Consider the following 13,986-nt stretch of genomic DNA (forward strand, 5'->3'; position numbering starts at 1 on the left):
GAAAGTTCTTATAGTACAAAATTCCAATAGACATTTAGCAAACTTAACCCAAATAAAGATGACAGTTCAGACAGTAGGGTTAAATTTATCATTATAACTTCTAGCCAAGTATGTGTCAACTATGTATTTATTTGAACAAAAGCCATGTGTACTTATAAGATGTCAGCCTCTGGGTGTAGACAAACAGAGCCTAAAACTCATCACAAAAACAGCTCAGTAACTCTCCCCCTGCAAAGGGTGAGGACAAGCCTTCTCAGACATACAGAAAATTTCACTGCAAGCTCTAGGGTGGACCCTCCAAGTTGTTTAGGAATGGGTATCCACTTCTGTCCTTGTCTCAAGAGCACTGAATGGAAGTGAAGAAGGAAGCAGCAGTATCAGAGGGTTTTCAAACATGAGCTTTAAGGCACTAACGCATTCTGTCCTTGTCTGACATCTCCCTTTCTGTCCTCAAATGTTTATTTTAATTTTAGCTTTGTTTGAACTGTGTGATTCAGTTGCAGGTCAAATGGGTGAAAAATATTGAGAAAGGTTTATTTACTTGTTTCTCCAGGTCCATTTCTCTAAAGTAATTCAACAGAAGGGTTTGTTACTGAGAGCCAGGTTTTCCCACAAGAATCTAAGACATATAGGAATCTGCCATTCCCAAAGCATACCAGTTCATGCTTCACTTAGTCTTTTAGTTCACTGTAATTCTCTGTCAGCCCTCATGGTGATTGAATAACTGGTTTTCCTTAGCTAAAGCCAAACCTCAGCCACACTCTGGCCTTCTGACAGAGGAAAAAAACAAAGACCCCCATCTCGTTGGACAAAGTCTATTGCAATAAATGGCCCATGATAAACAAAAGCCATCTGTGTCTGTCACAGGTATTGCTTTATAGTAGACCACTGATGTTACCAACAAACTTGGAGGGAACCCACAGACTAGATTTCCATAAATAACATAGTAGTATTTCCAAGAAAAGAGAATTCCTGGAGTCATTACTTAGATGAGACACCTTGCATTGGTCAAGGTGCCTCTTGGGCACCACTCCCCATTCTTTTTTTTTACAACCACTGCTGTTGGTACTGGTTCTGTATAGGATCTGACCAGCAGGTGCAGCCTAACAGCACCCAGACTAAGATCACCGCTGCCAGCCCAGGCATGGTGGGTGACATGTAGGGAAACCAACTTGACATTTGCACATGTGCAAACTAGGGTTTGGAGAGATAATATTTAATGTCCTGTTGGGCAAACCTTTGACATGGGGGGAATGGAACTGATGAATAAAAATGTCCCTGCTTTCTTCCCCTAGGCAGATGGTCCCAAGACACATGGGATCAGGCGCAGAATCTGCACTCAGCTTGGCAACACATCTTTGTAATTCGCTCTTCTTCCTTCCTGCTTCACATCCCTGTCTTTCACTTCTGTTCCTGGATCATACTCCTCAGTAAAACATGTACACCTGAGCCTTGAGCATGTCTCCATATTTGCTTTCTGGAAAACCCAGGTGAAGATACTACCCTACTTGCAGTCTCCTGTATCCCTGAGCTTTCATTTTGTCATGTTCTAAAATGGAGAGAGAAAAGGGGAGAAAGAGTCATGATCAAAAAATTTTTTTATGTTCTCAAGATCCTGTAAAATAGTAGCCCTCATTTTTTGGATGGACAGAAGAAAGTGAAGGAGTAAAGAAGGCCAAGAGGGGAGAAAAGAGGAAGAGGGGCCATGAGAAGGGAGAGGAAGGCAGAGAAAGGTTAAGGGAGAGCAGAGGATGAGAGGAAAAGCAGGGGAAAGAAGGACAGAGGACAAGAGAAGAGCAGAACCTACACCTCTCCTTGTTCCTTATTCAAGAGCAGTTGCCTGGTTCCCCTGATGGGCTGCCTCCTCAGCATGTTGTCCTTTCTCTTCTGCGTAGCTATCTTGTCTATGTCTTTATGCAGTGTATCGGCCCTGGTTTATCACGTAATTTCACTTTCTTCACTTCATGACCATGTGGAGTACACAGTACTCTCACTTTCTTGCCATTAACAAGAGAAGCCATGTGCACTTAATAAATACAGGCTTATTCCTAACGAGATGATGAGCAAATCCGTTTCTCAACTTTTGCGTATTTTAAATTATGGAAATTAAAACTAATTTTTCTTAAACACCAACTTCATTACAACATTTGCCTACACAATGATGTTCAGTGCCCCTGCCATCATTTTACATCCTCAGCCTTTCTTTTCCCATTTCTACTTTTATTAACATTTGAGAGTCTCCTGAGAGTTACATTCAAAGTTTCCCATCTTCTCCCTCCTTCCCTGCCTTTCTCCAACTATGTCTCTTCCCTGAATCCAAGCTACCCTGTTATCACACTACATACGTGTTCATTCTGACCTCAGACCTTCCCTAACTCATGGTACTCCTTTGGATCCCACTGATCACCCCATTATTCTACCTCCTGTCAACAGCTGCACCCTGAGTGGATGTGGAGTACCAGCTAGATTGCTGATTAAACCTCCTACAGAGAAAACACCCAACTTTTATTTTGCTCTAATGGGACAGTTATAACAAAGGGATTTAGATGTTATCGTGTAATACACATTTGTGGTGACACCTATATAGGATTTGGGAAAGGGGCTTTGCTTTTGGGGTTTTTTCTGTTTATCTTGTATCTCTATCCCCAACCAAAGTAGGATTTTATTTCTCCTGCTTTTTTGTGCTTGCAGCCTCAGGTCATCCCCCTCTACATCTGGAGTTGTACATCACACTGAGGAGGTGTGTTAGGGGATGGAGGAGCTCCATTCCCATCTGAGACCAGACAAGCACCGGAAAAACTAGGGCCTGGTCCCTTTCGGAGCACTTTTCTAAGACTCCACATCCATCTCTTGTCACCTGTATACATGGCATAGTTCCTACTAGGATGGAATCACAACTCTGACTTTTAAACTAGAGGAAACATTTTCATGACATACACACATGTATGTATATATGTTGCCTATGTGTATGTGTGCATGTGTGTATGTATTTCCCCCACTCTCCTCTGGGTAAAGGCAGTGTCTGTGGATTAAATTATCTCTGCAAACATTGAACAATCGCATCAAGTGAGAACTTTATAAAAACCTGTAATTGATATTATTACATTTATCCTATTCCCTACCTGTCTGCCTCCTGCCATGTGAAGGTTTCCTTCTCTCTTTTAATTGCTTAGACCCAAAACCTGGAGTCATCCTCAACTCCTCTTACTCTTACACATTCATTCCATCCCTAACTCCTATTAGCTCTACTTTGCAAATAGACTCAAATATAAGTCTTGTCACTCTAGTCCAAACCACCACCATCACTTCCCTGAACTGCATTTTAATAGCCAGCTAAAAACGTTCTCATCACATCTACCTTTATCTCCTCCTTCAGCCTATTTTCAACACAGTATCTTATGCAATCTCATTAAAACAGAAGGTGGAGCATGTCACTCCTCTGCTTAAAAGCCTGCAAGGAACCCCAACTCATATGGAGCAAAAGCCAAAGTCCATGAAACATCATATAGGCCTGTTAGGTCAGGGAGCAGACCCAAGACCCCCTTCACTTCTGACACCCAAGACCACCCTCAGGATCAATGATTTATCTGAAGGCCTCCTAGAACTCACCACTGGCTGTTTTCTACATGGTTCTGTTTTATTACAGCAGAAGGATTCTGAGTAATCAGCTGGCATGTCACTCTCCAGAACTGTGTGGGGGGCTTTCTGGAGAGACAACCACGTCTACCTGTGATCCAGTTCATGTCCCCAGAGTGACACCCCCTATCCCCAAGCAAATGGGCTCGATTCTGTTTGGTGCACCAAGGGGAGGGAAGAGGGCTCAAATAATATCCTTTCAGATATTTACAATGACTCAATGCCAGGAGACTTGACTCATTGTTGGTTCCTTAACTAGCCTTTCTCTCACTGCTTGAGATCTGCCACCCCACACCTCATGCAGGAGAAAGTGAGTCTACAGTCATGGCTGTAAAATGATACTGAAACCACAGTCAACCTCTCAGTGTGTCTGCCTGGATGGCAGCAACATCTTCTCAGGTGGCAGCAGGAAGTGCTGTCATCTGGATGGCCTGATGTCCAACAGTGATGCTAGAGTAGACTGAAAATTAAAGTCAAAATAACTCTCAGAACTCTCAGAGCCAGGGACATCACCCAATGAAGTAGCCACAGCACCCTACAGTAGAAAAGGGAGAGTGCGTTTTGCATCCACACAGCTTTGGCCCCACCAACTGGGACTCGGGGGTTTTCTGCAGACTGGGACCAGGGGGCTAAGCCCTGGAGGCTCTCCTGGTCTTTTGATGTGTGGCGTGTGTCTTATGTGTGTATTGGGCAGGAAAGTGCACCAGAGAGCAGAAAACAAAAAGAAAGATTGACTTGTTTTTTTCCTTGAGACCAGTCAGATGATATATTGGGTTGGCCAAAAAGCCTGTTAGATTTTTTTCATTACATAAAAAACACATTTTTCATTTTCACCAATAACTTTATTGATTTGAATATTTTGAGTATGTTGGTTATCTCCCCCATGGTATAACATTGGTCATTCTCAATTAATGTCTCAATTAATGTCTCTGCTTGACTGCTATCAACTTCAACTGGTCTACCCAACCATGGAGTATCATCCAGCAAGAAATCTCCAGCATGAAACTTCACAAACCACTTTTGACACATTTGATCAGTCACAGCACCTTCTCTACATACTGTACAAATCTTTTTTTCTTGCATTCCAGTTTCAAATTGTTACCTTTCTTGAAATAATAAAACATAATATGCTAAAAATGTTGCATATTTTCTTCCATGTTCAATATTAAAATGGCTACATAAAAATTCACCAATTTTGATGGTTTTTTAAATGCACACTGATATGACAGCTGTCACAGTACAATCTAACAAAATTGTTTTGAATGAAGTTAAAGACAACTAAGAGTTACTAGGGCCATCTTACAAAAAAAATAAACAAACTTTTGGCCAACCCAACAGTATAGCTACTGCCTTTCCTGCCTGAAAATAAAACCAAAAAGCAATTTTTCATGGGTGTGGGCATGCATGTCTGCATATGTATGTGCATGTGTGTGGAGCCACCAGGAATAAACTTATTCAAATCTCAGTCCCCACACTTGCCATTTACCTAAATCTGTACTCACCCTCCTAATTGTCAATTGCGTTAACTGGTCCTCTCTGGTAACTGTGCAGCGTATGACAGCAGTGAATCGTCCCTTTTAGAAACCTGCTCTCCCGTGGCTTCTGTCACTCTTTCCCAGTTCTCCTCTGAGTTCTTTGGCTGTTCCAACACAGTCCTCTGCCTTCACTTCTCTGTTGATGCTCTTTGTGCTCAACTTCTAGCCCTTTTCTAGCTACCCCTCCAGGGAGCCTCACCTGCACCATTGCTTTACACACCTCCTACACTGATGACTTAAGCCATTTCTCTCTCAGTCATCTGGGAGAAACTGGATGATCATTCCAGTCTCCTCCATCTTCCTAAGAGTCCCACATCCAGTCAGGAACCTAGTCCTGCCTCTGTATGATCTTTAGCATCTCTTGTGTCCATTCAGCGCTCCCTCCCACCACACACACATATCTGTGCTATGTCTACCTGAGCCCCATCATGTCTCTCCTAGAATACTGTCATTGCCTCCAAACAAGGCCTCCCTCCTCTAGTTTCAGCATCTACCATCCTTCTCCACATATTACCAAAGTTATCATACTAAGGAGCAAATCCTTTTTTTTTAGAAGTATAGACCTTTATTGATAAAGAAATATTTTGCTTAATGTTGTTTATTTATTTTTTATTAACTTTATTGGAGTGACATTAGTTAAAGGAATTATATAGGTTTCCAGTGTACAATTCTTTTTTTAAAAGGTTTTATTTATTTTATTTTTTTTTAGAGAGAGGGGAAGGGAAGGAGAAAGAGAAGGAGAGAAACATCAATGTGTGAGAGAAACCAGTTGCCTTTCACATGCCCCCAACCAGGGACTGGCCCACAACTCAGGCATGTGCCCAGACTGGGAATTAAATTGGCGACCCTCTGGTTCTCAGGCCAGTGTTCAACCACACAGCCAGGGCTCCATGTTATTCTGTATATAACAGAAATCCTGTAACATGTTATCTTCATATTGCATTGTGTGCTCACCATCAAAGTCAAATCTTAAGGAGCAAATCTTGACATGTCCTCCTAAGCCTGGGGTCCCACTTGGAAACTCTGTCATAATGTCATAAATCTTATTCTATTTGAGTGGGAGCATGAGTGGTGGAGTAGTCAAGGTCCAGCCAAAAAAAAAATGAAAAACTAGTCTATATAATTCAAATGGAAGGAATTCAACATACAGAGAAGTTGTTGCACTAATGATGGATGGTCTGGGGGTCCGGAAGACAGTCGAGCCATCAAGAGATTATCATGAAGGAGGCAGTGTGACTAGTCTCAAATCTGGGGCCACCCAGGAGAAGCTGAAACCACAACTGGGACATCTGTCAGGAGCCTAAAAGGGATAGTTACTGCTAGAGATGTCACCAGGAGCAGAGAGAGAAAACAAAAAATATTCTAGCTTTTCCAACTTTTTACCCTCCAATCTCATGTCAATGCCTCCTATTGACCAAACCCAACCAGAGGTCAGCTAAACAATCCAGGAAAGTTCAGTTCCCTACAGTACAGAGCAGAGCAAGGGGAGGGTAAGAAATAGATGTTACAGCAAACAACTGGCATCGAGGTGTAGAACTTTATACATCTGTGGGCTTGTTTTCTTTTCAGATAGAAAGCTCAGCCATGAAACTTCTGAAAACCTGCAACTGCTTCATCAAGCATGGCTTGGACAAACTTACCTTCCCAAACTTCTCCAAACAAGTCAACATATTTGTCTTCTAAATATGAAACAAATATTCTTGGCTCAAATCATTTTCTCCTGCCTTGAGTAATCATTCTTGTGCTCTCTACTTATTGAAATCCAGCTGATCTTTGAAATCCCAGTTTTATTCCTACCTCTTACACCAGCATTTTCTGATCACCATGGTTAAGATAGGGTAGACAAGTACTACCAACTCTAGATGAACATGGTATGGCTCACAGGGGTGTCCAACCCGCAGCCCACAGGCTGCATGTGGCCCAAGATGGCTATGAATTGCTGCCCAACACAAAATCATAAATTTACTTAAAACCTTTTTTTTGTTCATCAGTTTTAATTAATGTTTGTGCATTAAATGTGTGGCCCAGGATAATTCTTCTTTTTCCAGTGTGGCCCAGAGACACCAAAAGTTTGGACACTCCTGGTAGAAGTTACAGGATGCACCATTAAAATTTCTTCATTATAATGTTAGAGGGACCACTGATGTTTTCTTCCATGTGAAAGAATTTCCATTAATGTGATTTCTGGCCTTTCTCTACCTCTTACTCTGTCCAAGAGAAGATGAAGAAACTTCTCAGAAGAATATACTGGGCATTCTTAGCTCCGCTCCACCCTTTTCTCTCTTGGGAGTGAACTTGACTGCATGCACCAAGAGTTCTCTGTTCCTCTGCACTCTCAGTCTTAAGCTGGTCCACACCACCATGAATGCTGGGTAAACATGTTCAATTGTGGAATTACTTCACAGGTCCATTTCATTCTCACAGTGAGCTATGGCTTCTAACTTAGCCTTCAACAATAACACAGGAATATCGTGGCCCCATCTGTTACTCTGGATTTCCTAGGGTTTTGTTTTTTTTGTTTTGTTTTGTTTTGTTTTTAGAATTTGAGCAGGAGAGAGGGGTGATATTTATCAGTCCCCCAAAGAAACTCTAACATACAACTTTTATATCAGGCTTCTATTCGTAAATTCCTTGATAGCTACATTTTGGGTTTTTTGCTGTTTTGTTTTTTTTTTTAATGAAACAGACCTGTACCTCTGACCTAATTCTTTCTGGACTTCAGTGATGACCTGGTGTTTCTTTGGTTGAAATGTCAGCAAAATAGACCCTCATCACTGCCATTGCTATGATTGCTTGAAGACTTCAGGCCCTGCCTCCTTGCCCTTTACCAGAATAATCAACACAACTGGGACAAGTCATATCCAGCCCACAGTACTCTCTGACTTTTCTGAGCCCTTGGTGAGGCATCATAGCATAGTTGCTAGGCACATGGGCTCTGAAGCCAGAATGCCTGCATTTGAATGGCTTCCCCACTTAACAGCTGTCTAGCCTGGGGCAAGATACTTAAAATCCCTACATTATGGCATTACATAATAAGTGATGTTCATAAAGATCCTGTGAATCATCAAGCTAATTTAAAATCTGTTCAATGTACTCTGTTGAAGGTAGAAAAATATATAACACATTCTAGAAATATTTATAGCTACAATGATTTTCATATCATTGGTGCTTAAACAACTAACTTTCAATCATCCTGGAAAACAGTTTACAAAGATACATCACTTCCTGACACAACTACGCAGGGTGGGAAAAAGTAGGTTTACAGTTGTGAGTATGCAAAACACAGAGTTTATTCTTGTATTATGAATTATCATATTATTTTCCATACAAACAACTGTAAACTCTACTTTTGCCCCACCCTGTCTAATTTAAGTGTGAATATTGAAACTTTGGAGAGGCAACATAGGAAGAGTGGGTGGTTTAAATTCAAACACAGACCTGATTTTGAATCCCATCTCTGCCACTTAGTGTGTAAATTCATGTAGCATATTTTACATCCCTAAGTAACTGGGTCTGTACATGAAAGTGGGGATAAAAATCACCTCCTTCCCAAAATGTCATGAAGCTTAAATGAAATAATGGAGGTGTAAGAAGACACATGGGCACTGACTCTGAGCAGCTCTTAACAGCAACTGTTGGGAACTTCCCTGCCTGGTTTCAGAAGCTGTAACCCTCCATGGCTAAGACTGAATAAGAGACCGTGGGACCATAAGCCACTAAAGCTTATCTCCCTGGCAGGGGAACCACCTCTTCCCCCTTTTAGTTCACCCTGCTTGGCCCCAGGCAGATGACTGGTTAGCCAATGACAGGTAAGTTTCCTCAAGGGAGGGACGACCTAAGACAGACACAGTCATGAAGGGGCCCTCAGGGAAGGACTTGGGGGGCTATAGAAAAAGGGGGGCATGGACCCTCACTCATCAGCTTTGACATAGCTTGAGTCCTCATTCTGTCTGCGAGAAGTCTCCTAATCTCTTGGCTGCCTTACTTCCCCTGTCTGATTTAAGCCTGAAATAATGCCAGAGGGCGGTACAGCCCTGGGCAGGAACAGGCGGTTCCCTGGGGTGATCAGGCCTAAAAAGAATGCATAAAATCCTGTGAAACCTGCTTTGCTAAGAATGCCCTCAATTTTCTGATAAGGGTCCAAGCATGAAATGAGTGTTTCCCAAAGTTTTATAGCCCTTTAGCTAACTGACCCTGACTCAGAATAAGACCTCATAGTTCTTGGTATGTTATCTATTATTTGATCATTACTACCTGACAATGATTGATGGGCTTTACCTGTATTCCTGTGCAAATTGAACCCAATAAAAACCCACTGAAGAACAGGCTCCTTGCCCTTCTCCTTTGAGAGTTCAGCCACCTCTCCTCCCCGAGCAGATCATGTCTTGGTAGACTTATTCTCATCCACGATGGACTGGGGGTTCTGCGGGCAAAGCTCCCCAACAAGCAACACCTACAGTCCATTGGGATTTAAACTGAATGCTCTTGAGTGGAGTCAGACACAATTCTTCTGCCCATCTACCTATTTGCCCCTAGAAACAGGGAGACTTCTTGAAGGAAAAGAGATCTCTTTACACTTCAAAGATTGTTAAAACATGTCTGATGGGCTTCAAAGCACGAACCAATGCCTAATTACACAAAAATAAAGGATGCTAAGGTCTCTGAGAATTCTGCATGAGGGTAGGGTAAGAGCAAATGCAAAAGTAAGCCTCTCACACATGAAGGCCAGGAACAATGATGAGCATTCACACTAGGTCCCTGAGTCTTCAGCACTATCCTCACTCAGCCAGCGTGTAACAGGCTTGTGCCCAGAGAAGAGGCCTTGTGAGTGAATCTAAAGGGCTTTTTGAAGCCCTATGAGATCCATAAACACATCCAAAGCAGGGCTCAGAGGAAATTATATAGCTTAAAAACTTATAAGAAAATTCGAAGTAAATTGTAGGTATTATAGACATTACAACTAATGCATTGCTGTGGGGCTGTCTGATGCTTTGGAAGATGTTTAGCAGCACTTTGGCCTCTACCCACTACAAGCCAATAGCAGGAACTAGCCAACATATTCAAAATACCCAAATCGCCTGGCTGGCATAGCTCAGTGGATCCAGCGCGGGCTGTGAACCAAAGCATCTCAGGTTTGATTCCCAGTCAGGGCACATGCCTGGGTTGCAGGCCACAGCCCCCAGCAACCACGCATTGATGTTTCTCTTTCTCTCTTTCTCCCTCCCTTCCCTCTCTAAAAAATAAATAAATAAAATCTTTTAAAAAATCCAAATCAATGAAGTTATTGGTGAAAATAAAAAACGTGACTTTTTAATGGAAAAAAACTAAACAGACTTTTTGGCCAATCCAGTAGCAACTTCACCACTCCACACAAACATACTCTGAGCTGGTCTCAGTCAGTGTACTCTTCCCTACCTGTTTTCCTCCACAGATGTTTGACATACCACTTACCGCTTTTACTTATTTGTTTTCTACCTCCTTCCGTTAGAATGTAATTTCCTAGGGGCAGACATCAAGTCTGTCTTGTTCATTGTGTCCCCAGTACCTAGAACCATTCCTGGCACATTGAAGATGCTTAGCAAATATAAAAAAGGGGACAGACAGATTAGGCAGATGAATGAGCAAATGGTTGGATGGACAGATGAACCTGTGGTGCTGAAGTAAGAGTACTACTGTGATAAGTATCTGGACACTTTGAACATCCACATAAGCTGTCTCTGGCCTTTCTTTCTATTTCTCCCCCATTTAACCAAAGATTACTCAGAAGTATTCATGTCTTACTCACTTTATGGGAAGAGTCCTTGGATCCCAGCATCTGAGTGACATGGGGATTTCCAGATGCAGGCACATAGTGCCCAAGGCTATAGCAGCAGCAATGGTGCCATATCGGTGGCCAATCTCTAGTGGCCAGCCTCTGAAAAAAGTCACTTATACACTTGGTTATGGTGTCAACCAGCCTCAAAGGATATATGTAAATGTTTGCTGTCCAAATATGACCAGGATGGTGGTCCAGTGTGAGTGAGAATCCCTGGGGAATCCTTGGGCATATTGGGTTGGGAGTCCCAACATGCCTGACTCAACAAGCATGCAAAAACATTTGCTGAATAAATGATGAAGGAAACACTGGTTTTCTTATTAATTTGGTCAGATGAAGATCTAGAGTTGTGTGCAGATTTACAATGGAGGGGAAATATTATTTTTACCTCAAACTGTAAATATTCTTAATATATCTTGTTAGTGTCCAGCAGGTAAAACTTAGTCAAAATTTAATTGTTAGTTACTTCTTTCTTTAACCCCCAAACATCTAGACCACCTGGAGTATGTGCTCCCCACCACACACACATCTCACTACACACGTATGCCTTTTGTTGACTAAGCACATTAGTCACAGTTCTGCAGAGAAACAGAACCAATAAGGAATATAGTGACATATAGAAAGAGATTTATTATGAGGAATTGGCTCATGAGATTATAGAGACTGGGAAGTCCCATGACCTGCCGTGTACAACCTGGAGTGCCACGAAAGCTGGTGTTGTAATTCCATCCAAAACCTGAGGAGCACTGATGTCTAGAGCCGAGAAAATGAACATCTCAGTTCAAGCCAAGAAAGCAAATTCATCCTTCCTCTGCCTTTTCGTTCTGTTCTGGCCTTCAGTGGATTGTATGATGCCCACCTACACTGGAGAGGAGAACTTTAGTTAATCTACTGATTCAAATGCTTATCTCTTCTGCAAACATCATTAGAGAAACTTCCAGAGATAGATTTACCTACTATTTGGGCATCCCTTAGCCCAGTCAAACTGACATAGAAAATTAACCACACCAAGTTAATAATCATCATAATATATTTCCCATGGTAGTAGATCTAAGGGAAAACCTCTCACAATCTATTGTCTGATGTATAATAAAACAATATGACAAAGGGACCAATGTCTTTTGACATGGTACATTTGGTTATTAACTTTGATCTGTCTTTAAATACTCTGATATGAAATATGGTACAGTCAGTAGATGCAGAATAATTTAAGTCATGACTCTGCAACTAGATTCTGAAGATCTTGGGAAGAAGCATTGTATTTAAGACTTTGTGAAGCTCTAGGGTTTGACATTGAGTTCAGTAGATAACAGGACAGTCAACCACTGGCCTCCAGCATTTCCTTGGATTTAAAGTTTGTTGGGTTCTTCCCTGAAATTTTACCATAGACTTCTTTTTTAATAAAACCCTCACCTAAGGAAATTTTTTTTTCATTGCCTCTTAGAGAGGAGAAAGAGAGAGAAACATCAATGTGAGAGAGAAATATTGATAGGCTGCATTCTCATATGTGTCCCAACTGGAAATCAAACCCACAACCCTTGGGTTCATGGAATGATGCTCCAACCAACTGAGCCACACAAGCCAGCAGTTTACTTTAGACCTCCTTCTACAGATGGCCCCACCAGCAATATGAGGGTTCTAGACACATAATAAAAATTTTTACATAAATTTCTGGGTTTTCTGGTATCAACAATAATGCAAATAATACATGTTCTTCTGCCTCCTTTATGTCAATAAATTTATCTTACCCCCACCACCACTCTTCCACTAAGGGATATTTTATTTTATTAATATAATTTTCAATTACAGTTTGCATTCAATTATTTTGCATTAGTTTTGGGTGGACGGCATACTGGTTAGACAACCATATACTTTACAAGTAGTACCCCCAATATTTCAAGTACCCACTTGACAGCATACATAGTTATTACAATTTTATAGACTACATTCCTTATGCTGTACTTTGCATCTCAGTACTATTTTGTGACTTCAATTTGTACTTCTTATTTCCTTCACCTTTTCCACCTAGCTCTCCAACCCCTTTCTCCCCCATCAACCATCAGCCTGTTCTCTGCATCTATGAGTCTGCTTCTATTTTGTTTGGTTTTTTATTTTAGATTCCACATACAAGTAAAATCATATGGAACATGTTTTTCTCTGTCTGACTTATTTCACTAAACATAATGCCTTCTAGGTCTATCCATACTCTTGCAAATAGTAAGATTTCATTCATTTTTATGGCCAATATTTCATTGTATACACGTATCACAGCTTTTTTATCCACTCATCTACTGATGGACACTTGGGTTGCTTTCATATCTTGGCTATTGTAAATAATGCGGCAATGAACATACAGAGGTGCATATATTCCTTCAAATTAATGTTTTAGGTTTCATGGGGTATAAACTCAGAAGTACAATAGAAGTATCAGGTCCTAAGGCAGTTTCTTTTTTTAATTTTTTAAGGGACCTCCACACTGTTGTCCATAGTGGCTGTGATAATCTGTAGTCACTAAGGGACATTTTAAATACAACAGAAATGACAAAACAAAAACTCTTAAACACAATCCTCATCCGTGAGGGAGAGTCGTGTGAAGCAAGAAGGGGGTTGGAGGAGCTTGGCTTTCAAGTCTACAAAGTAAAAATCAGGTTAACCATTTGGTTTCATTTTCCATTTCACTCCCCTGCATAATTGGACCTGACAACGGGATTGGGGGCCGGAGTTCCTCACTTGCTGCTGCTGCTGTCAGCGCCCTCCCCGGCTGCAGACAACGGCTGGGACAGCCGGGCTGGGAAGCCTTATGCTAATGTCCCAGCTCACACCCAACATAAAATTCATTGTTTTCTTTAGAAGAGAAAGTCATGCAAAATATAAGAAAATGTAGCATTCAAGAGGCCTTAGGCAAGCAGCTCTTCAGAAACAATTATCTCACAAACTGTGGATGCACCTTTTCTTTTTCTTTCTACTTTTTGGCAAGAGAGCCTTTAAGAAAAATGACTT

Source organism: Phyllostomus hastatus, unplaced genomic scaffold (assembly GCF_019186645.2).
Source record: "Phyllostomus hastatus isolate PE091 unplaced genomic scaffold, TTU_PhHast_1.1 phas_scaffold_1674, whole genome shotgun sequence".
NCBI classification, from domain to species: domain Eukaryota; kingdom Metazoa; phylum Chordata; class Mammalia; order Chiroptera; family Phyllostomidae; genus Phyllostomus; species Phyllostomus hastatus.